At 44.7% G+C, this 25,062-nt stretch overlaps 1 protein-coding gene across 9 annotated transcripts in view; it reads left to right on the top strand.

Annotated features, from left to right (window-relative positions):
* The window catches only part of LOC126412664 (uncharacterized), a 353,642-nt gene that overhangs the window by 188,372 nt on the left and 140,208 nt on the right, over nt 1-25,062 (top strand). The window lies entirely within an intron of this gene.

Below are 25,062 nucleotides of genomic sequence, written 5' to 3'. Positions count from 1 at the left end.
GGGATGTTGTAGCAAAAATAAAGAAAACAATACAGATTTATCACATAGCGCTAGAAAACGCAATTTCCTCAACAAAAAAGTGAAAATAAAAAATTGCAAACCAAAAATATAACAAACATCACTTTAATACTTCGCGGAATTCATATAAATATGTTTCTGCTAATCATAAACAACTTTCTCACTTATCAATACTAGCAGGAAACTCTTGTCTTTGATCATGATGAAGAACCTTATATTAAGTAACAAATAACAACAATAATTTTCTATGCGTGTAAACCGTACTTGCATCAAAAGTAACTCCTTTGGTTACATAAAAGCGGAGAAGTTACGTGATCAACAAATTTGTATTACTTGTAAAATGCAATTTATATTCTGTAACGATATAAAATATACAATGGATTAACACTGAATGAAGTGCTGTTCTATGTAATTATGTGCAAAACAGACAAAAAGAAACAAAACAAAACAAAGAGAAGCCGTCGGCTCCCAGCTTATCTCTCACACATTCATCTATGTTTCTTCCGTGCCAGTGCTACCAATACTAACGGAAATGCTACTATTTGCTTCGTCATTTATGTATTGTAGCTACTGAACCGTAGTAATGGCAGAGCGCAACTCCATTACAGAGTAATAATTATTTATACGATTTGTTATCCAGGTTACCTTGGTTCCTGAAAAAATACCTTCACGGTGTCAAATGAATCCGTAATACAGCAACAAAGCGTACGAAGTAAAACACAGATAATGCAACAACCCGCAGGTGCAAAAGTACTGTGGTGTCGTTACCGGTACTGCACTGCGGAAACAGCTCGGCAAAGCCTCATTGTGCTGTTCTTCAGTGAATTCACACACGAGGTGTATATCGGCCAACTTTTGATTCTTACTGCTGTCTTTCACCGCTAACGTCCAATTAATACTGCCGGAAAAACATGACCGAGTAGCACTGCGTATAGGTTTGAGGGAGAAGAGTAAACTGGGCCTTGTTGTTGTCAACCGCAAATACCGTGAGTGAATTGAGCACATGTGTTTCCAAATAACACACATAACGAATTCCGTTGATATTTGCACCACTATGTGGATATTTACAGAATAATACACATACGAAGACAAATGGGATAAGAAAACAAACGAAATGCAATTACTCTGGAACGTGCCACCGAAGACCATGGGCAACTGATACCAAAGTACATAGAAAATATCCCTGACCAACCTCCGCAATTTTGTCTGTGAAGTTCGGGTTCACCACGTACAAAGGTGATTGTCGCTATAAAAATGTCGTCCTGTAGCGCTAGATATTTATCATTCACAATCCTAATTATTTCTTGACACTTCCTTGAATTGGATTACGAAATCTGAATACGGGGTCTCATGCTCCTTATTACTCGTGCTTCATAATCGGAATCCAGACCATCTGCGAAAACTCTCTTGTTATAAGAATCATTTTCGAAGCACCGATCAATTTCTATGTCGGTGAACGGAATAGGAATGTTAGTGGTGCATAAAAGTTCAAGAACAGTTATTGAAAGTTGGGAGAAATATTGTAGCTGCCTTCGTTCTACATTCCTTGGCAAGGACGTACTCTGCCGTTGGCGAGGATGATCAGGCAATGAACAGTGGAGGCCACTCCATAGAACCGGTCCAGTTAAGCCAAGGTGGACCCCCCAGTAAAAAGCAAGTCACGGACGCGCCACTGTCACGGCGGTCTCGTAGTGAATAACGGTCACAACTTCTTGTTGTTCGAAAACTTTCCATTGGTTCTCTTTCTGCAACATTTCCTTGTATGCTGTACATGTCTTCACTACCAACGTTCGGTACCCTATCGACAACGAGTTGAAACATTACAACATTTCTCGTCTAAATAAGTTTGGTATTGCGATCATTTTTATTATTAAATACTGAGAGTTGTAGCAGAATGCGTTTGTGATAAAATCAACAAGATAGCGTCTTTCGGTTATAGCTTGTAACGAAACACAGAGAGTATGTAGATTGTTTCAGTATGCACTTTTATCTAGATAACTTGCACAACCTATTTTCAACTCATTTAGAAAAATAAAGGCATCAGCATGTTCATCAGTTTATTGTTTTGTGTCCATTTGACTACTAGCTGTGATAGACACTCGATCTGCAAAGAGTTTCTTGGAAAACTGGAATAAGTACTTTTCTGATTCTAAAATTACGCGAAATTTACTATTAGCGGTACCTCATTTACTATCTGCAAAGCCACCATTTGATTATCTCTTCACTCATTTCGTTCATGAAGTCTTCAATGGAAACCAGGCGCAAATATAGGCTCATTGTTATATACGTATGCGACTGGGTGCTGTTTGTCGTTCATGCTACATGGCCTGAAGATTACTTTGTTGTGGAGCCGAAACTGGTAGCCTAAATAAGAAGGTGCAAAAATAACGGCTGTTGCAATATTATTTTTAAAATTGACCTAAAGAGTTTCATAACTATCGCTTCCGGGTCGATGAGTAATCATGAAAGGAAATTTCATAATTACTTCATTTTATTTTTTTCTTGTATAGTTCAAGAGAGGTCGAGTGTTGATTGAACGTTTTTTTTCCTTTTACTTTCGCCGCGCGACCGCACCGGTCGCAGGTTCGAATCCTGCCTCGGGCATGGATGTGTGTGATGTCCTTAGGTTAGTTAGGTTGAAGTAGTTCTAAGTTCTAGGGGACTGATGACCTCAGATGTTAAGTCCCATAGTGCTCAGAGCTATTTGAACCATTTTGAACCTTTTACTTTCCTTGTGTTTTAAAGTCCAAATTTACACTGCAGCTACAGGCGTGTAGTCCGATGTTCACTTAACAAGGGATGTTAGCTATATAATTGTAATGACACCGAAAGATAATTGTTTCGAAGGTGAGTATTGATATATTTTGCTTTACCATAACTTTTTTGCCTAGCCCGAAAGGGCTCAGATTAAATTTCTAAATGCTTTGAACCATTGCTATTCGAAACAAAAGTTGTTCGCTAATAAGAAATCTACTTTCAACTTCTTTTGGCAATCACCTCGTTCTGAGACTCAGACTGCCAGCGTGTGTGATTTTGTATCAATGTACCTCATACTATTATCTCAGACCTACTTCCTTCTCTTTCTTGACACTGCACTCCATGGTAATGTCTCACGCGATCTCAGTATAACCTCAGTGTTTTCTTAGCACAACTCGATTTGCAAATACTAAATATATAAACGTACGTCAAGTATATTGAACTCTTAAAATGAAAAGTTGTCCGCTCACTTTTTCCTACGCCAAATCTTAAAACAAACATTTATTCGGTATCTGAACTTACTTTGTAGTAAAAGGAAGGAAGATGATGGCGTGGCCATTACTGACCTCGACAACTGCAGGGAAGGAAATCCGTCATATCCCATTTAGGATACCATCTCGCAATTTGTGTTATGTGATTTAGAAAAACTAGAGAAAATCATATCTGTATAGTTAGACATGGTATGTAATATAGTTAGACATGGTATGTAAACTCCAGCCCATGCATATAGACGTTCAGTGCCTTAACCACTTCTTCACCTCGCTCGTTTCCTTTACCCACAACAACAGTGATGAGACTACGCCTGATTCGCAATTTAGCTACGTACCAATGTCGTTTGGAAGAACTGCGCTGTTCATGGAGCGATGTAATTGCAATCGCCGGTCTGACGGGAGAAACTGAGGGGATGTTGGTGTTGGCAACTGCCTCTTGGATTTGTCAATTCCACAAGCGCTGTCTATAGGGCACGCTTTCTAATGGAAACTCGAAAAAAAGCCTCCACCAGAAGGGCGACAAAAGCGGTGTAGCTCTGAGGCGTGAAACGCTCTGGACTGCCTGAGCCGTCCGACAAAAACACCACTCGCTCTTGCGGTCATTGGGCTCAAGACAAGGCCGCACCGTTTGTTGAGAGTCTCTTATTGACTGCAGCCGTATTCCGAAGGCGGTATTGGAACGAGGTTCAAGACATCGATGCCTTAGTGTACAGGTATTGCCTATATTTTGTAAATTCCATACAACTGCCATGAGATCTAAAAGAAGAAAGTAATTCCGTTAGTTCCAATGGAAATTTGAAGTGCGATATTTTTTTTCTGCATCCTTTTCCTTTATGAATCTTAAACTGTTATCCTATTTCGTTTATGGGGAGATTACCAGCGGGGCCGGCCGAAGTGGCCGCGCGGTTCTGGCGCTGCAGTCTGGAACCGCGAGACCGCTACGGTCGCAGGTTCGAATCCTGCCGCGGGCATGGATGTGTGTGATGTCCTTAGGTTAGTTAGGTTTAACTAGTTCTAAGTTCTCGGGGACTAATGACCTCAGCAGTTGAGTCCCATAGTGCTCAGAGCCATTTGAACCATTTGAACCATTACCAGCGGGGGTTGCTAATGACTGTTGGAGGCGTTCATTTTCCAATCTAGTGGTCGAATCCGAGGGTCTTCTGAAAGTAGTTGGCTTGCTGAAGGGTAAAAGCTTCACTTGCGAGTCAAAGCGAGGTGGGAATACTTATTTCGACTGTAGCAGTGTAGCAACTTTGAGGATTATCCTTGTCTTCCTAAAAACGTTTCTGAAGTGAATCTGTGGAGCAATACGAGGCGCAATTTGTGCTGCGCAGCGTATATCTCTAAGATTGCGTGCATTCTGGCCACGACTGCGACCGGTACTTCAGGCGAATGCACAGAGATTCCGAGACGAGGTCGAAGAAACATTTCTCTCGAAATGTTCAGTGTAATTTCAGACAGAGTCTTTCGTACAAACGCCAACTTCCAGGCTGCTACTGAGTTTATTAACTGCGCTGATGTATTCTCAGGGCCGATTGGAGACAGATTTCGTCCCATGTAACTTACTCTATCCATTCCGAACAAATGGGACTTACTCAGTTGTCAGAAAGTATTAGTGTCTAATGTTTACAACTACACAGATGAATACGGTACTGACCAGTCACATTAATGTCATAGCCTATCAAAAACCTGAATAACCACCTGCGAGGCTTGCAGGAAGAGAGTGTTACTGCGGTTGTGGAAGGTGTGACATGGATGTGGAGTCATGCCGACTTCAGTGCTGTGGCCAACTGCGCTAGGTGGTTTCTCGGTTGAGGATCAATGGCGAGAAGAGACCGATGGAGGTAGTCTCATAGAACCTCGATAGGGTTTTAATCGGGAAGTTTCGTGGCATGGAGAGTACGCCAAACTCATCCTGGTGCTCCTCGAACCACGCACTGCGAACTTTGTGACACGTTGCATTGTCCTGCTGGTACATGCCATCGTGCTGAGGGAAAACAAACTGCATGTGAGTGTGTGCATGGCCTCGAAAGACAGATGCATACTTGTGTTGATCCATTGTGACTTCCAGAGTGACGAGATCTCCCAGGAATGCCACGAAAACACTCCCCAGACCATAACGCCCTCTTCAGCGGCCTGGATCCTTCCGACGATTGTTGCACGATGTCTGCTTTCAGGCGTTTCACGCCGTGTACGCCAATGGCCATCTGTCATATGAAAAGACCACCTCTCGCCGCTCGGCGGACGTCCAGCTACGATACTGGTGTGCAAATTCCAGCCTTCGTCGCCGGTAAACACCGCTCAGCATGGGTGCATGAAACAAGCACCTGCTACTGAGGCGCTTATGCAGCAAAGTTCGCTGAAGGGTCGTTGAGGAGACATCGTTGGTGCCTCCGCGGTTCGCCTGGACTGTCAGTTGCTCAACAGATGCAAGTCCACTCGCCTGTACACATCTCTGCAGCCGTCAGTTACCCCTGTCAAGTACGGCCAGTGGTCTCGACGCCGGTCCGTTTGGGAAACGCTTCCACCCTTGTCTTTTGGAATATATATACACTACTGGCCATTAAAATTGTTACACCAAGAAGGAATGCAGATGATAAACGGGTATTCATTGGACAAATATATTATACTAGAACTGACATGTGATTACATTTTTACGTAATTTGGGTGCATAGATCCTGGGATATCAGTACCCAGAACAACCAACTCTGGCCGTAATAACGGCCTTGACACGCCTGGGCATTAAGTCAAGCAGAGCCTGAATGGCGTGTACAGGTACAGCTGCCCATGCAGCTTCAACACGATACCATAGTTCATCAAGAGTAGCGACTGGCGTATTGTGACGAGCCAGTTGCTCGGCCACCATTGACCAGACGTTTTCAATTGGTGAGATATTTGGAGAATGTGCTGGCCAGGGCAGCAGTCAAACATTTTCTGTATCCAGAAGGGCCTGTACAGGACCTGCAACATGCGGTCGTGCATTATCCTGCTGAAATGTAGGGTTTCGCAAGGATCGAATGAAGGGTAGAGCCACGGGTCGTAACTCATCTGAAATGTAACGTCCACTGTTCAAAGTGTCGTCAATGCGAACGAGAGGTGACCGAGAAGTGTAACCAATGGCACCTCATACCATCACGCCGGGTGATACGCCAGTATGGCGATGACGAATACACGCTTCCAATGTGCGTTCATCGTGATGTCGCCAAACACGGATGCGACCATCATGATGCTGTAAACGGAACCTGGATTCATCCGAAAAAATGACGTTTTGCGACTCGTGCACCAAGGTTCGTCATTGAGTACACCATCGCAGGCGCTCCTGTCTGTGATGCAGTGTTAAGGGTAACCGCAGCCATCGTCTCCGAGCTGATAGTCCATGCTCCTGCAAACGTCGTCGAACTGTTCGTGCAGATGGTTGTTGTCTTGCAAACGTCCCCATCTGTTGACTCGGGGATCGAGACGTGGCTGCACGATCCGTTAGAGCCATGCGGATAAGATGCCTGTCATCTCGACTGCTAGTGATACGAGGCCGTTGGGATCTAGCACGGCGTTCCGTATTACCCTCCTGAACCCACCGATTCCATATTCTGTTAACAGTCACTGGATCTCGACCAATGCGAGCAGCAATGTCGCGATACGGTAAACCGCATTCGCGATAGTCTACAATCCGAGCTACATCAAAGTCGGAAAGGTGATGGTACGCATTTCCCCTCCTTACACGAGGCATCACAACAACGTTTCACCAGGCAACGCCGGTCAACTGCTGTTTGTGTATGAGAAATCGGTTGGAAACTTTCCCCATATCAGCACGTTGTAGGTGTCGCTACCGGTACCAACCTTGAAAGCTAATCATTCACATATCACAGCATCTTCTTCCTGTCGGTTAAATTTCGCGTCTGTAGCACGTCATCTTGGGGGTGTAGCAATTTCAATGGCCAGTAGTGTATACTGCTGCCACCTGCCGTCTGTGAGTGTTTATTGCATGTTGACATCGAACATAGGCGGTGTCACACTAATGTAATTTGGCCGTGTATAACGAATCGAATGTGACATTATCGAAGGAACTACCCTGTCATCCACTTCACTTAGCATGAGGAAACGCAGAAAATATAGATCAAGACCTTCTAGTGTGTATTAGAACTTTGCTCCTTCTGGAGAAGTGCAGAAGTGCTGAATCTCGCTCCACCGTACAGAGCTCAAAATAGACCATTTGTTTGTAATGGAGTGGGGGCTGTTACGGAACAGTGGCGGAACTGGTGTGGCAGCCGCGCCCTGGACACCGGCAGCTGCTGCTAGCGTTGCGCCACGCGGCGCACGACGACGAGACATGTGTCACGGGGACGCCGCCGTTAATATTGTACTTGGTAATGAGGACGTCGCAAGCCCCGCAGGCATACCGCAGTCTCGCGCGCTGCCCTCCATCGCTGGTTGGAGAACAGGGGCGGCGCCTAATTTCCTGCCCCTTACTCACTGGACGACAAGTAACAAACGCAGTGGCTTAAACTGGCGGGCTGTGCAGACCTGACAGAGAAGACTGCGCATACTTCCGCATCACTCTGTTCGCAATGGCAGTGCATTTCATAACAGATACTTGAAGACGGTAACCATTCTATAGAATGTCATCGTATCTGACCGCCATCAAAATAGAAACAAGAAAGACAAGGGGCACAGGGAACGCGAGCAGAGTTTTGGAAACCAAAAAACTGTCCTTTCTGTAAATTCTGTGCAAGAAAGAGAGACAAAATCGAAAATGGCTGCTGTCAGCGTCTTAAACAGCTTCGACATACTATCCAAAACACCAAACAAGGTTTGTTATTGGCTACTGAACCAATTTTCATTGTTTTCAGAGCTAGTTCGCCTTCTATTACATGAGGCAAGCACTATTTTTAAAAAATCCTGGAAGATCCGCCTTAAATTTGAATCTACAACCGAGAGATTCTCATTTCTCCAGGCTGAAAAATTTCCTAGGCGGAACTCAGTCTGGAAACGATGAAGAAATTAAAGAACGTTTTACTGAATGGTTGAAAAAATTCATTTTAATCATCAGCTGTTTATTTTAAAAACATATACGCCTACATGTTTCAGTCATGGACCACATTCGGAGGATGTCTGTCAACATCGAAAGTGAAGACGTATAACGTAAACAAAACTAATATAACGTGACAAAATGAAAGTATAACATTCGTAAGTAAGAGCATATTTTATGTTCCTTTTCGTTGATAATACCTCAAAGCTGTCATAGTGACAATCCACAATCAATAGTTAAATATAGCACTTAAAACAGTAAGGAACCCGCTTTACAGTGATTAATGTCACAGGAACAAAAAAGCAAGGAGGAACATATACATGAAACAAACAAATACAACCATCTACAACGTACCATCGGAAATGGTAACATCTGTAATGCATCTTCTGGCGGTAATAGCATAACTTTTAACAGTAACTTTTAAAAGTTACTCTGTTACCCCCAGGAGACGTATTACTGACATTACCATCTCTGGTGGCACGCTATAGACGATTGTCTTTCATCTACGAATGTTATACTTACATTCTTAAAACGTTATGTTATTTTTGTGTACATTATAAGTCTTCAGTTTCTGTGTCAAAAATGGCTCTGAGCACTATGGGACTTAACATCTATGGTCATCAGTCCCCCTAGAACTTAGAACTACTTAAACCTAACTAACCTAAGGACAGCACACAACACCCAGTCATGACGAGGCAGAGAAAATCCCTGACCCCGCCGGGAATCGAACCCGGGAACCCGGGCGCGGGAAGCTAGAACGCTACCACACGGCCACGAGCTGCGGACGGTTTCTGTGTCGGCAGACATCCTGTGAAGATGATCCATCGCTCCCCTGATGTGGTCCATGAAGATGATGATTCTCCAAGATGGTCCATAACGGAAAGCTATAGCCATATAGGTTTTTAAAACTAACATCTGATGGTTAAAAATGCACCAAAACATGTTTTATTGGATGATTCGACAACAATGAGGCAGATGAGTAGAGGAAATGTAAAAAGAAACGTATTTAGCATAGAAACAGTTAGTCGAATCCCTGCAGAAAAAGGATAGATAATTAATCTGAATGTTTGTTCTTTGCGAGAAAATCTCGTTACGGCTCTCGTCAGAGGGAGGTACGTCTACCAGCATGTGTCGGAGTTCGAAGCTATCGATACTGCTGCTGACGTTGGTAAGTATTCTGACTGTCGTGCGAATATGGAACCGACAAATTTAAAGAACACGCTCATCGGCCTGCGGGACCCCAACAACACAATGCAGCCAACGTTCGGTAAGACAGACATATTGTTCGCCATGCTGTGCAGGATCGTACCTTGAACCAGAATAAGTATCTACACGTGCTACGGAGCTCCACGGATTGTCAGCACGACAACCATTTTTGCAGTTTGCTTCGCGTGATAAGAGAGAGGGGCCGGCCAGCACTGCGACACTGGATTCGAACCGCCTCGCCTTTTCAGTCGAGTCCCCTTTCTGAGTAGTCTCACGGTGTGGATATGCGTGTTTGGAGACATCGAGGAGAACGAATGTTTCCAGATTGCATTTATCTTCGGCATACAGACCCAAGATCTGTCCTGGTAGTTCAGGGCGCCAGTAGGTACATCACACTATCACCTCTGCACATCGAAATAAGTGTCCAAGGAATAGAAAAGCAACTGAAATCACTCAACAGAGGAAAGTCCACTGGACCTGACGGGATACCAATTCGATTCTACACAGAGTACGCGAAAGAACTTGCCCCCCTTCTAACAGCCGTGTACCGCAAGTCTCTAGATGATTGGAAAAGAGCACAGGTAGTTCCAGTTTTCAAGAAGGGTCGTCGAGCGGATGCGCAAAACTATAGGCCTATATCTCTGACATCGATCTGTTGGAGAATTTTAGAACATGTTTTTTGCTGACGTATCATGTCATTACTGGAACCCAGAATCTACTTTGTGGGAATCAACATGGATTCCGGAAAAGGCGATCGTGTGAGACCCAACTCGCTTTATTTGTTCATGAGAGCCAGAAAATATTAGATACGGGCTCCCAGGTGGATGCCATTTTCCTTGATTTCCGGAAGGCGTTCGATACAGTTCCGCACTGTCACCTGATAAACAAAGTAAGAGCCTACGGAATATCGGACCAGCTGTGTGGCTGGATTGAAGAGTTTTTAGCAAACAGAACACAGCATGTTGTTCTCAATGGAGAGACGTCTACAGACGTTAAAGTAACCTCTGGCGTGCCACAGGGGAGTGTTATGGGACCATTGCTTTTCACAATATATATAAATGACCTAGTAGATAGTGTCGGAAGTTCCACGCGGATTTTCGCGGATGATGCTGTAGTATACAGAGAAGTTGCAGCATTAGAAAATTGCAGCGAAATGCAGGAAAATCTGCAGCGGATAGGAACTTGGTGCAGGGAGTGGCAATTGATCCTTAACATAGACAAATGTAATGTATTGCGAATACATAGAAACAAGGATCCTTTATTGTACGATTATATGATAGCGGAACAAACACTGGTAGCGGTTACTTCTGTAAAATATCTGGGAGTATGCGTACGGAACGATTTGAAATGGAATGATCACATAAAATTAATTGTTGGTAAGGCGGGTGCCAGGTTAAGATTCATTGGGAGAGTCCTCAGAAAAGGTAGTCCATCAACAAAGGAGTGGCTTGCAAAACACTCGTTCCACCTATACTTGAGTATTGCTCATCAATGTGGGATCCGTACCAGGTCGGGTTGGCAGAGGAGATAGAGAAGATCCAAAGAAGAGCGGCGCGTTTCGTCACAGGGCTATTTGGTAAGCGTGATAGCGTTACGGAGTTGATTAGCAAACTCAAGTGGCAGACTCTGTAAGAGAGGCGCTCTGCATCACGGTGTAGCTTGCTGTCCAGGTTTCGAGAGGGTGCGTTTCTGGATGAGGTATCGAATATATTGCTTCCCCCTACTTATACAAAATGGTTCAAATGGCTCTAAGCACTATGGGACTTAACTTCTAAGGTCATCAGTCCCCTAAAACTTAGAACTACTTAAACCTAACCATCCTAAGGACATCACACATATCCATGCCCGAGGCAGGATTCGAACCTGCGACCGTAACGGTCGCGCGGTTCCAGACTGTAGCGCCTAGAACCGCTCGGCCACCACGTCCGGCCCCCTACTTATACCTCCCGAGGAGATCACGAATGTAAAATTAGAGAGATTCGAGCGCGCACGGAGGCTTTCCGGCAGTCGTTCTTCCCGCGAACCATACGCGACTGGAACAGGAAAGGGAGGTAATGACAGTGGCACGTAAAGTGCCCTCCGCCACACACCGTTGGGTGGCTTGCGGAGTATAAATGTAGATGTAGATGTATAATTTGAACAAAAGGCGTTTCTTTCCTTGGTGAGGTCTATGTACCGTTATCTTTGAAAAAGAAAAAACAAGTCTTGTGCTGCTCTTGCTGCGCAATCTCGGTGCAGAGAGTATTCGACCGTTGTCCCGGTCAACAGCCACATCTCTCATCCATCTCTCACTTCTGGTCACTGTTTGCCAAAAGGCTATGACGCCAGTACTCTCCAGCCACTATGACTGACGAACACTGCCATAGAGTTGATACAGCAATGAATGCTATACCGGTATCTGTCATCTAAGCTCTGTTCGACTCGATCCTCGGCCGGCTTATTGCCATTATTTGTTACAACAAACCAAACACCGCAAGCTGTATATTCCCAAAGCACCTACAATGGTAATCACGTATTTTTTATACTACGTTATATAGGTACGGTGACAATTTTTATAGCCAGCAGGGTACGTGCGGAGGACCTAAACTGCATACAAAATAGATACGTTACAGTGTCTTTGTCGTAGCCAAGCGACTCTCGCGACAGGAAAACGCCCTGGCGGAGAGCAATCGAATTAGAGCTGGTGGCGTGGGTAGGAAGGGCTGAGACGTCCTTGATGGGCAGAAGGGGCCTTGAACCCGGGACAGCCGGATCCGTGGCGCGTGGGCCGCCTCCCGTGGCCACACTCGCCTAGCCTCGCCTCTCCTGGACCGAACCTCTCAGACCCGCTCCCGTGGCTCCCATACCATATCTCCTCTCATGCGATGCACGTTTAGCTACTATTGTTTGCCAGTCGAACCGCTCATCCTCTTGGCCATTCAACATCATAGAGTTTTATTACCCTGGCCTTATGTCTGTCAAGGAATTTGAACGACCTATTCCGGAGAATTAGATAAAATATCATTTATCCCCTTAAAGACTTGTTGCATCGATTCCTAGAAGACTGTTTTTGTTGCTGAAGATAATACCACAGCAGGTGGGCGCTACGAGGGTGAGTCAAATGAAATCCTTAAATTTGTAATAACAAAGCGAAATCTCTCGCCGTTATCCTGTAAGGTGGTAAGTGTGCTACAAACAGCGTGCAGAATGGTCTGTAGGTGGCAGCTTAGTGCAGATGCAGACATACCGTCGCAGTATCAGTATAAAGATGGCCGCCCCACTAGCGACTTGTACCAGGGAAGAACAGCGTTCTGTTATTCGGTTTTTGCGTAGTGAAGGTATGAAACCTATTGAAATTCATCGACGATTGAAGGTTCAGCACGGTGATGCATGTTTGTCACAGCAGCAGGTCTACGAATGGAGTAGGAAGTTCGCAAATGGTGTGACTGCATTGGAAGATGCTCGTCCAGGCCAGGCACAGGGAGTTGTGAATCCACAGAACATTGCAGCAGTTGAAGCCATAGTGAAGGAAAACCGCCGAGTGAGACTGAATGAGATTGCAGCATGTTTACAGATTAGTCACGGGTCAGCACACCACCTTGTGCTTGATGTGCTCCAGTTACACAAAGTGTCTGCAAGATGGGTGCCACGGCAGCTAACTCCAGAAATGAGAGAACGACGTGTTGATGCTTGTGAAGAACTTCGGCGCTTTGAATGAGAAGGTGATGGGTTCCTTGCAAGAATCGTTACTGGGGACGAAACCTGGGTTCACTTCCACCAACCACTTCCTCATCTACCATACTCACCAGTCCTTGCCCCAAGTGATTTCCATATGTTTGGACCACACAAAGACGCAATGGGAGGAAAGAGTTCCGTTCTGATGAAGAGGTACGCCACGCGGTGAATGAGTGGTTGCGCGGACTACCAAAAGAATTTTTTTCTGAAGGAATTTATGCACTTAGTAAGCGCTGGAGGACTTGCATTGAGCGTGAGAGAGATTATGTTGAAAAGTGATACAGCTTTGTACCACTTCTGCACGATAAATAATATTTAAAAAATATTTAATGTTTTCATTTGACTCACCCTCGTATTTTCTCCAACTCACCTGCGATTACCGGCACAGATGGATCTCGGCGTGATACCTCGCACGCTTGTGGTGCTCTACAAGAATTAATTTTGATCTCTGAGCGTCATATAGATACCTTATTCTTCGTTCATCCACGCCCTTCATTAGAATCGTCTCACGACAAGATGACGTCCATTTCGCCATTCGTTACTAGGAGTCGTGTACATACTGCGCGACAGGAATCCTCCAATAGCATCATAAAAAAGTTCTTCGTTTACCGGTTATAGTCATATTCCGTCCGCAGCTCGTGGTGTCGCGGTAGCGTTCTCACTTCCCGAGCGGGGGGGCTCGGGTTCGATTCCCGGCGGGATCGGGGATTTTCTCTGCCTCGTGATGACTGGGTGTTGTGTGTCAGTCATCTTCATTTCATCAACGTCGTTGACTCGCAAGTCGCCGCAGTGGCGTCAACTAAAGGAACTTGTGATACGGCGGCCGAAATACCCCTCATGGGGCCTCCCGGCCAACAATGCCATACGATCATTTCATTTTTTTTTCAGTCATATTCCTGAGACTTCTTATATTTCCAGTACATTATGTGCACTTTGAATGTATTGCAAATCTGTAGCTACATCAAGGCCGTGTGACTTGGCGTAAACATTCGGTGGCTTTCACTAAACTTTTTGCAATCTCCATCTGAATATCGATGTGAATAAAGAACGGTTAAATAGTGCGTCGCCCTGAATACAACAATGGCATTAACTACACTTCACCTCAAATGTTACGTGCTAGCATTTTCGAATGTCTCCGAGTCAAACTGTCGGAGAGATAAGAGTTACGGTGTTGCTATTGATGTACGAGTAAGAGAGACTGTGGGCATTTAGTGCATGGCCGAAGGCGCTTTCACTGGGACGGTCTTACCCTCCCGGGTCAACCCGTCACGCGTCGCTGGGCGAAAGCCAGAACGTTGCCTTGTGCAACGACGAATAATGGTGCCTTATTTCAACATTCCACTCCGTCCACACGTCTTAGTCAATTCCTCCGCGACGATACAGCATTAGGCACTTGTAACGAGACGTAGCAACAACCTTTCATATACCTTGGGAACAACGTCCCTTCACACAGACCTGAGGAGAGTGGCTGAACGATGGACTTTAAGAGCGGCCACAAGTAAAAAGATCTGGCTAGCAGCAACGTCCTGGTAGACAATGAAAGCTGTAAGTCAAAAGACGGTGTTGTCATCGAATTTTCGTTTCAGAAACGAAATTCTTGCAGCGTTAATATGGCACCTAGAATTACTATTGCAGCAGAAAAGATATTAGCCGGCCGCTGTAGCCGAGCAGTTCTAGCCGCTTCCGTCCGGAACCGCGCTGCTGCTACGGTCGCAGGTTCGAATCCTGCCTCGGGCATGGATGTGTGTGATGTCCTTAGATTAGTTAGGTTTAAGTAGGTCTAAGTCTAGGGAACTGACGACCTCAGATGTAAAGTCCCATAGTGCTTTGAGCCATTTGAACCTTTTTTTTTTTAAAGATATTATGGAACAGCATGTGTTACCTTAAAGTTTTTATCCCCTGTTAGAAAACACTCCGTGGAATGCTGTTCATGAATGGCAACATAACAGATCGAATCACCACACTGAAGTACAAATTTGCAGTCAATGTGCGTGGCATAACCACGAGAGTGCTCCTGCTGTCATACGAAATCGTATCGCAGACCATAACTCCAGCGTGTCTAGCATGGAGACATGTTGATTGCAGGCCCCCGGCTGCCTCCTTCTAACCAACACACGGCCCCCACTGGCACCGAGGTAGGACCAGCTTTCATCAGAAAACACAACAGACCTCCACTCTGCCATCCAACGACCTCTCAACTGACACCACTGAAATCGCAAATAGCAGAGGTTCGGGTCAGTGGAATGCGCGCTATTGGGCGTCTGAACCATTGTGTCACTGTGGTGCCAACTGCTGTTCAGATTGTTGCAGCAGATGTAACATGATGCGGCAGAACCATAGGCCGTCTGCCCTCTCGGTAGTGGCACGAGCTGAGCCCGGTCTTCTTCGACTGTATATTCTCGTGACTACCGCTGCCAGCAATCACGTGCAGTGGCTACGCTCCTGCTAAGTCTTTGTGTAATGTCGCAAAACATCCAGCTTTTGCAGCCCTATTACATAACGTCGTTCAAATTCAGTGAGTCTTTGTAGCCTTACAGGCTTTCTTAACTAACATCAGCTCACCATGTCCATTGTCAAAGGTAACTAACGCTCACGCCCGTACAGCGTCTATTTAAGGCAAACCTGATTTTTTTACTCCTCGTGGCTACTTGCGCCACTGTTATGCGACTGGCGCTAAATCTGAATAGCCATCATCTTTCAGATGCAGAAACACTCCTATCAACTTTCGTTTATGTCGCACAACTCCTTCTCGACGCTGCGATTTTTTTCCCGTCAGCGTAGATTTCCAAGCCCACCTTTCTACTCAAAATTACGTATGAAAACCAGACAGAGAAAGATAAGTATCGACTGATGCTGTACAGTCTTAACTGTTTAAACATGTCACCATCTAGTAGAATCATACAAAACATACCTTTATTTGATCTGCTTCTGAATGATTAGTATGTCTGGATGCCATTATGGCCAAGGGTTTTTCCAGCAAAGTTCACTCGGTGTCACCCAAGCAACAAAGGCCTAACGGATACAGAGTCAACACCTTTGGTTTCGAAAGTCGGCATTAGCAAGTCAGTGAACCCAGTTATAACGATATGCATCTTCAGTACCACTGCACAAAGGTAATATATCGGTAGGTCAGCATCGCTATGATCCCTCCGTCTTCTTCAGAGTGAAAAATTTAATAGCTCTACTTTAAAGCAGTGTATTCTTCCATATTGTCTGAAGATCCATTTATCGTTTTATTAGTGCTTTCAGTTTCTCATTCTCGGATAAAACTGGAATGTTCTCGCTTTGTCTTTCAAGTCGGATATTAGAAGTTGGATTTCAGTTCTATCAAACAAACACATGAACTTTTTGGCTTTGGTGAGCATCATCGCTGTGATACACCATGATCGCCAATCCTTGGCTTTTCCGTGACACTCGAAAAATTAGGGTCTGTAACGAGGAGGTCTACAACATTTCCCAGTAGTTTGGTCTGTCTGACTAATTAGTCGAGGCAGTTGTCTGATAATAGGTCCAGTATTATTTTGCAAAACGGTTTACTCTAGTAAACAGTAGCTGGTAACGGAAAAGTAATTTTCCTAGTTGATATTGGACAAATTACTCACTCCCTACTACTATCGTATTATCGAATTCAGGCTGTCTTTGAATGATTGTGCGACTGATGTACGTGAATGTAATGGTTGTTAAGCTGAACGTGTCTCTAGAACAGAGAACAAGTGGTGAGGGGTTCACGGCTTTAACGACGCGGCATTGACGTCTGATGAAGAGAACATTTGCCGTTAGCGGTTCCCGCTAGTCGGTCGGCGAAGGCCGCCACGAGGTCAGAGGTCAGCTGCGGTATATTCCCACCACCTCCGGTGCTTGGTAATGAGACCCAGCCTGACAAGGACACTATCGCGTTACGTTCTCCAGAGCATGAGAACAAGTACTGTGAAGCAGAACCCGCAAAGCACGAAGTGAGTTCTAGAGGCTCCCCATACCTTACTCTGCATCCTAGTGTGGCTATTTCACTGGTTTGTTAAACAGCCCCTTCAGGATTCAACAATTCCCAGTTAGGAATCATCTATCGAAGCTACCGCATATCCACAAGAACAGCGCCATTTTCGGGAGCATAGTAGGAGTTCATAGTATCCATATATCCCTGTTCGGCTCGGTTTATTTCTCTTGCTTATGTTTTGGGGTTCAGTACCCTGCTGAAGTCTAATGAAGCCAGCTGGACAAGTCCGAGAAAATAATGATCCCAATAAGTAAATAGATTACAGCATTCATCTGAAATAAATTATTATGGGAAATATAAATTAGCTTCCCTGGACGATAGCTCTTTTGTGGATTAAACTCTGCATCGTCGATCCCATTTTGGTGCTTGTGGTCCGGTGTATAAATGCTTTTCCGCGGAACAGGGCCGTTCCAAGTAACCACCCTGAAGAAAATGTTATGAAACATTTTTAAATATTTGCAAGTTACAGTGTCGTTTTAAACTCAAACCAAGGATTCTACAAACATAGATCTTACTAAAGTGGCTTACAAATTAACTTGTTCGATTCTTGGGTATTTCTCATCTCTCTGTGATCTTTAGCAGCTAGGAATAATAGAAGAGATAAGGAAGATCCAACGAGGAACAGCGCCTCTCGTCGTAGGACTGATTAGTAAGTGCAGCATTGCGGAGATACCGGTACTCAACAAACTCCAGTGGCAGATACCACAAGAGAGACATTAGGAAGAGGTTCGCTGTTGACATCTCGACAACACACGTTCCAAAAAGAGTTAGGCAAAGATCTTTCCCACATACGTCTCGCAAAATACCAAGGCTAGGAAATTAGATCAAGTACAACTCCTTGGAAGACTTATCGGCTGTCCTTTTCCTCGAGCGTCGCTCGCGAATGTAACAGTAAAAAGAGATTGTACCAGGCGTAGCCTCTGTCAGACACGATACGGTGGTTTGCGGTGTATAGATGTAGACTGTGGCCTTGAGGCCAGTTTTAACATCTGTGTTACCATCCTGATTTAAATTTTCCACAATAATTCCGGACACGTCAGGATGTTCCGTTCAGATATGTCACGTATCGATCCTTTACCTTCTCACGCCCACGTTACGCGACGTTTCATTTCTAGTGTCTTCGCTGATATCGAACCTTAAACAGATGCCGGGTTACACGTACGCTGCTGGCCACTACAACAGCAAAATCATGGTACGCAACAACTGTCAGTTTGTCAAGTGCTTGGATGAGTAAATGATTGGAGAGATCACGCGAAGTAGGTAAGAGTAACGTCACCTACATCCTGCATACAATAAAAGATTACGCAGCTCGTTTCTCATTCAGAAATCTCATTTTAACGTTGACTGTTTGCTAGAAGGCTGTGTTACGTCTCATGTAAGAAGAAGGAAATACTACCAGTACCTGTCGGAATCCGACAGCGACGGTCGTCTGTTGTGACTACGGTTTATTTTTTCGCAACTTGATAGCCCGCTATTGTAGCGGCTATTCAGTTTAGCGTCCTGTGTTAGAAACCTGGTTGTTTTTTTTTCTTCTTTTCTTCTTTCAACTACTCGTAACCATAGAAAGTTACTAAACGAATGTTTCTTATCAAGTCAGGGGATACAAGAACGTTATATTAATTGCAAAATTACAACTGGGTTTCACAGTAAATGTCCTTCATTTACTGTACTATAATATATGTGTGTATGGTATTTTCAGGTTTACAATCTTAAATTCTCATATTCTCTTATTTCATGTTTATATCAATTCTTAATCCTTATATTTTATTCTTACGTTTGTTCTTCATGCAAATTTGGTGCATTCCCTTGGATTTCACCGATCGTAGAAACATTCTAAACATAGAAATTCCCAACACCACAACCATTGCGCGAAGTCAGGTTTGCCACAGTGAAGTTTCTTCGTATGAATCTCGCTCGGGAAAGAAACGTCGTTAACACTGCTGAAGAGTTCACGCATTGGAAATAATTTCGCGGCAAACCACGAAAAAGAGATCAATTTTCCGAAAACTGGAGCTTGCAGTTGAATATGAATCAAGATACATTACAGGAATTTCACCAAAAACAATTTCAAATATTTTTTCCATTCATTTTCTTTTTAAATTCATTCACCGCACATAAAATTAATAGACGAATAAGGACAAGGTTAGTTCAATACACATTGGAAAATATTCGTGTAGTTATCTTCTACTGACATCAGTAGGTAAATGATAAATATAAATAATAATTGAATTTCGACTACGGGGCGCGGAAGTGTGAATCCGCGACGCTAGCCACCACTTCTGTTAAACTAATAACTCGCTCAAGAGGGATATAAAGCACCTCCAAGACTTTGACCCTCGTTTTCTCAGAAACGGACGAATATCTACGGCTAAGCAGAGACACATTTCGCTTATTTTTACCCCTCTTCCATTGAGCGAAGTTCTGGGAAATCGAATTGTGGCACTTCGTATTCTCCTCGTTAGCGAAGAGGTACGAATGATTAAGCAAAAGGCGCTATTCACTGCGTTCTAGACATTGTGTGATGTGTTTGAAAGTATATATTTTCTCGTGGAAATAAATGTATAGGTTCTGAAATGTTTAGACGACATTTTTACTATTGTTTCAGTTCTCACGAACGTGGAGATTTTATCGAACGACCTGTGACAAGAACATCCACTAGGAATTTTGCGTTGTTCATGAATAACCTCTATTATCATTGCTTGTTCCTACATTTTTTGTTACCATATTTCGATTTTTTCGTAATAAGGATAGTCCCTCATAATCTTTCACAGTTCAGGTGCCAAATTGCACAGTAGATAGCTCTCACAACACAAGCAACTTTGGCGCTGACCTGCGAACGAAAATAACCATTCGAGACAGACGACGCTCAGCAAAGGAACAAAATGTCAGGGGTTCCGCAGTAGACTCATTTGTCTCGAGTAATAAGTTGAGACAAGAAAGTCTGGACTCCAGAACCATTATTGCTGCCAGAGGCGACAGTTCCGTGCACTAAATTTCACGTCCTGCAGATCTCCAAATCTTTTACAAACTTAATCGTGTGTTCTTTGTACTTTATTGTATAAGCACAAATTTAGTTACATGCTATTCTTTTTAGAGCTGTAGTTTTAATATCCAGCAGTGTAGACTGTTACTGTTTCTTGTTTGAATGAGGTATCAGTTACCAACATGTGTAGTTAGCGGAAACATATGGAGACTATAAGTCAATCACCTTCACCAGTGTGGGGACGGCTGCGTCCGGATACCGCAGAAGACTGGGGCCAGCTCCTTGTAAGGCGCGGGACGCATTTGCGTACCGCGGCGCACTGCCCCGCGCAAGTTCATTAACACGGCCAGGCCGTTTACCCTGACCCAGGACGGGAATCACTGGACAGGCCATCGTCCTGTCGGCTGGCGGGACGGAGAGATGTCTTCAAAAGCGAGATATCAGACTCAGCTCTCGCGGTTGTCAGATGGAACATTTCTTTTGAAGTCGACGTGTACGTCGTTTCTGAATATAACTTACTCCCTTTTTCCACAGCTTTTATCTGCGCATGAATAGACGAAAACTCTCGATTTTGACGATTGGTTAGAATCTAAAGGTACATGTAAAGATTTAAGATGGAATGCCCCCATTAACATCTCTGTGCGGAACGCAGGTAGCCGACAAGATTTATCGGAAAGAATCTTGAGAAAAAGTCATTTACAAATTTCGACCAGTTCTTCGATGTGGAGCACTTTCCAAGCTAAATTTAGGCGATACAGAAAACAACTGCGCCATTCGCGACGAGTTTATTCATTCTAGTTAAGGACGTCACTGGCTGGCTCAGCCAGTATCTCAGTGAGAGATGCTGCAAGAAAGCTATCGCGCGTCGCGGAGAGCCCCACTCCAACTTCCGAGACTTCACTTTCCCGATACGAGACTAGAGACCCACTACTTCCTCCAATAAGCAACCCTTCCTATTTTTTCCGTGCTTCACGACTTGAAGCAAACCCTTTGGCGGCTTTTTTTCCTAATGTGCTGCCTGTGTTTCGAGGTAATAGTTAATTCTTCCAGACTACCCCCCTAACACACCCGCTCGGTTAGCCGTGCGATCTGACGTACGGCTTTCTGGATTTGGAAGGAGCGTCTAGTCCCCGGCACGAATCCGCCCGGCGGACTTGTGTCGAGGTCCGGTGAGTCGGCCAGTCTGTGGATGGTTTTTAGGTGGCTTTCCACCTGCCTCCGCGAATGTGGGTTGGTTCCCCTTATTCCGCCTCAGCGACCCTATGTCAGCGATTGCTCCGCAAACAAGTTCTCCACGTACGCGTACACCACCATTACTCTACCACGCAAATATAGGGGTTACACTCGTCTGATGTGAGACGTTCCCTGGGGAGGTCCACCGGGGGCCGAACCGCACAATAACCCTGAAAGAGTGGTTCGGTGTGGGTCGGCGGAGGAGACAGATAGTGTCGGAAGTTCCATGTTGCTTTTCACGGATGATGCTGTAGTATACAGAGAAGTTGCAGCATTAGAAAATTGTAGCGAAATGCAGGAAGATCTGCAGCGGATAGGCACTTGGCGCAGGGAGTGATAACTGACCCTTAACATAGACAAATGTAATGTATTGCGAATACATAGATGGAAGGATAGTTTATTGTATTATTATATGATAGCGGAACAAACACTGGTAGCAGTTACTTCTGTAAAATATCTGGGAGTATGCGTACGGAACGATTTGAAGTGGAATGATCATATAAAATTAATTGTTGGTAAGGCGGGTGCCAGGTTGAGATCCATTGGGAGAGTCCTTAGAAAATATAGTCCATCAACAAAGGAGGTGGCTTACAAAACACTCTTTCGACCTACACTTGAGTATTGCTCATCAGTGAGGATTCCGTACCAGGTCGGGTTGGCAGAGGAGATAGAGAAGATCCAAAGAAGAGCGACGCGTTTCGTCACAGGGATATTTGGTAAGCGTGATAACGTTACGGAGATGTTTAGCAAACTCAAGTGGCAGACACTGCAAGAGAGGCGCTCTGCATCGCGATGTAGCTTGTTGTCCAGGTTTCGAGAGGGTGCGTTTCTGGATGAGGTATCGAATATATTGCTTCCCCCTACTTATACCTCCCGAGGAGATCACGAATGTAAAATTAGAGAGATTCGAGCGCGCACGGAGGCTTTCTGGCAGTCGTTCTTCCCTCGAACCATACGCGACTGGAACAGGAAAGAGAGGTAATGACAGTGGCACGTAAAGTGCCCTCCGCCGCACACCGTTGGGTGGCTTGCGGAGTAGAAATGTAGATGTAGATGTAGGGCTGAGGAGGACTGCGGTAGTCGTCGTGGGGTTGTGGACCACTGCGGCTGCGGCGGGAACGGAGCCTCTCCGTCGTTTCTAGGTCACCGGTTAACATAATACTATACAATACCCCCCTAACATCTACAGCCGCAGACTGGAGGAACAGATTTGTCATTAATGTCGATTTTCCGGTGTTCGGTAAAAATGATTATATTCTTCCAATGGTGTCTCAGTTTGTCTTCCGGGTGTACACTCAAGTGGCAGAAATCATGAGACACCACCTAATATCGTGTCGGAACTCCTTTTGCCCGGCATAGTGCAGCAGTTCGACGTGGCATGGACTCAGCAAGTCGTTGGAATTCCTCTGCAGAAATATTGAGTCATTCTACCTCCATATCCGTTCATAATTGCGAAAGTGTTGCTGGAGATCGATTTTCTACACGGACAGATTACTCGCTTATGTCCATTAAATGCTCGATGGGATTCATTTCGAGCGAGCTGGGTGGCCAAATCATTCGACCGAATTGTTCAGAATGTTCTTCAAAACAATCGCGAACCAATGTGGCCCGGTGATATGGCGCATTGCCATCCATATAAATTCCATCCATGAAGTTGTCTCCAAGTAGTCATCATTCCCAGTCAGTGATCGCTTCAATTGGACGAGAGGACCCAGTACATTCCATTCCACGTAAACACAGCTCACGCCAGCACGGAGCCACCACCAGCTTGCACAGTGCTTTGTTGACAACCTGGATCCACTGCTTCGTGTGATCTGCGCCACACTCGAACCCTGCCATCAGCTCTTTCCAGCTGAGACCGAGACTCATCTGTCAAGGCCAGGATTTTCCAGTCGTCGAGGATCTAACCGATACGGTCACGAGCACAGGAGAGGCGCTGCAGACGCCGTAGTGCTGTTAGCAAAGGCACTCGCATCGGTCGTGTACTGTGTAGCCCATTAACGCCAATCTCACTGCACTGTCCTAACGCATACGTCCCACCTTGATTTCTGCGACTATTGCACGCAGTGTTGCTTGCCTGTTAGCACTGACAATTCAACGTAAACGCCGCTGTTCTCGGTCGTTAGGTGAAGGCCGTGGTAGGAGGTAATGCCCGACACTTGATATTCTTGGCACGCTCTTGACACTGTGGATCATGGGATAGTGAATTCCCTAACGATATCTTAAATGGAATGCTCTAGGCGTTTAGCTCCAACTACTATCCCGCGTTCAAATTCGGTTGATTCCCGTCGTGCGGCCATAGTGACGTCGGAAACTTTTTCACACGAATCATCTGAGTGCAAAAGACAGCTCCTTCAGTGCACTGCCATTTTACACCTTGTGTACGCGATAATATATCAATGTATATGTGCATATCGCTATACCGTGACTATTATCTCCTCAGTATGCGGTGTGTACGCGATAATATATCAATGTATATGTGCATATCGCTATACCGTGACTATTATCTCCTCAGTATGCGGTGTGTACGTGATAATATATCAATGTATATGTGCATATCGCTATACCGTGGCTATTATCTCCTCAGTATGCGGTGTGTACGTGATAATATATCAATGTATATGTGCATATCGCTATACCGTGGCTATTATCTCCTCAGTATGCGGTGTGTACGTGATAATATATCAATGTATATGTGCATATCGCCATCCCGTGACTATTATCACCTCAGTATGCGGTGTGAACATTGAAGCCTGCCGCGCGGTGTAGGCGCCATGTCACGCTCCGCGCGGCTCCCCCCCGTCGGGAGGTTCGAGTCCTCCCTCAGGCATGGGTGTGCTTGTTGTCCATAGCATAATTTAGTTTAAGTAGTGTGTAAGCTTAGGGACCGATGACCTAAGCAGTTTGGTCCCATAACATCTTACACAAATCTATAATTTTTTTACATTGAAGCCTCTGCACATTATATTCTGTATAAGTGTGCCCTAGTCCTGTCAGATGGAAGTTCGGGGATGGTAATATGCAGAAAATAAGGGAAGCCATCGTCCCTCAGTTAGAATCTTAGCTGTGAGAGACTAAATTCGTGCGTTTTATAGGGGACTGCTGCCATTTTACGATTAACACTGTTCCTCAATAATTGTTGCTACGAAAACTTTGCCGTGGGAGGCTTGTTTTATAACGCAGAAATCTTTAAATCTAGTAGCTAAAAAAAACGTTGTTTTCCGGTCGTCGCGTCTCTTCTCTCTCAGATGACATAGCGTTGCGGTCTTCATTTGTTTGCAATTGCTGAACTCTCATTCCGTTGAAGGATTTCAACGATTATTTGCTGAACCTAAATAATACTGAAAGACAATTCAATTTTCCACCTTGGCTGCATTATTGTCACAGTCATTTTTTTTCACACTATCAGCAGATTTCGGTGATACGCATAAAATTTGCAAATGTAAAACGTAAAATGTTGACCAATGGCAAAACGGTATTTTATTTGTCTTAAGCTAACTTTTTCCTCTCTATCATAGCGAAAGGTCGCGAGTGTGTTCCATGGAACATGCGAATAACGAACTAAATAATCGAGATGCAAGTCTTCCAGAAAGTAGTGAGAGTAACTTACCATAATAACGGAGAGAAGGTTGCAAACAAT

This window comes from Schistocerca serialis, chromosome 1 (genome assembly GCF_023864345.2).
Source record: "Schistocerca serialis cubense isolate TAMUIC-IGC-003099 chromosome 1, iqSchSeri2.2, whole genome shotgun sequence".
Taxonomy (NCBI): Eukaryota; Metazoa; Arthropoda; class Insecta; order Orthoptera; family Acrididae; genus Schistocerca; species Schistocerca serialis.
This window is presented reverse-complemented; position numbering and strand designations above follow the sequence as displayed.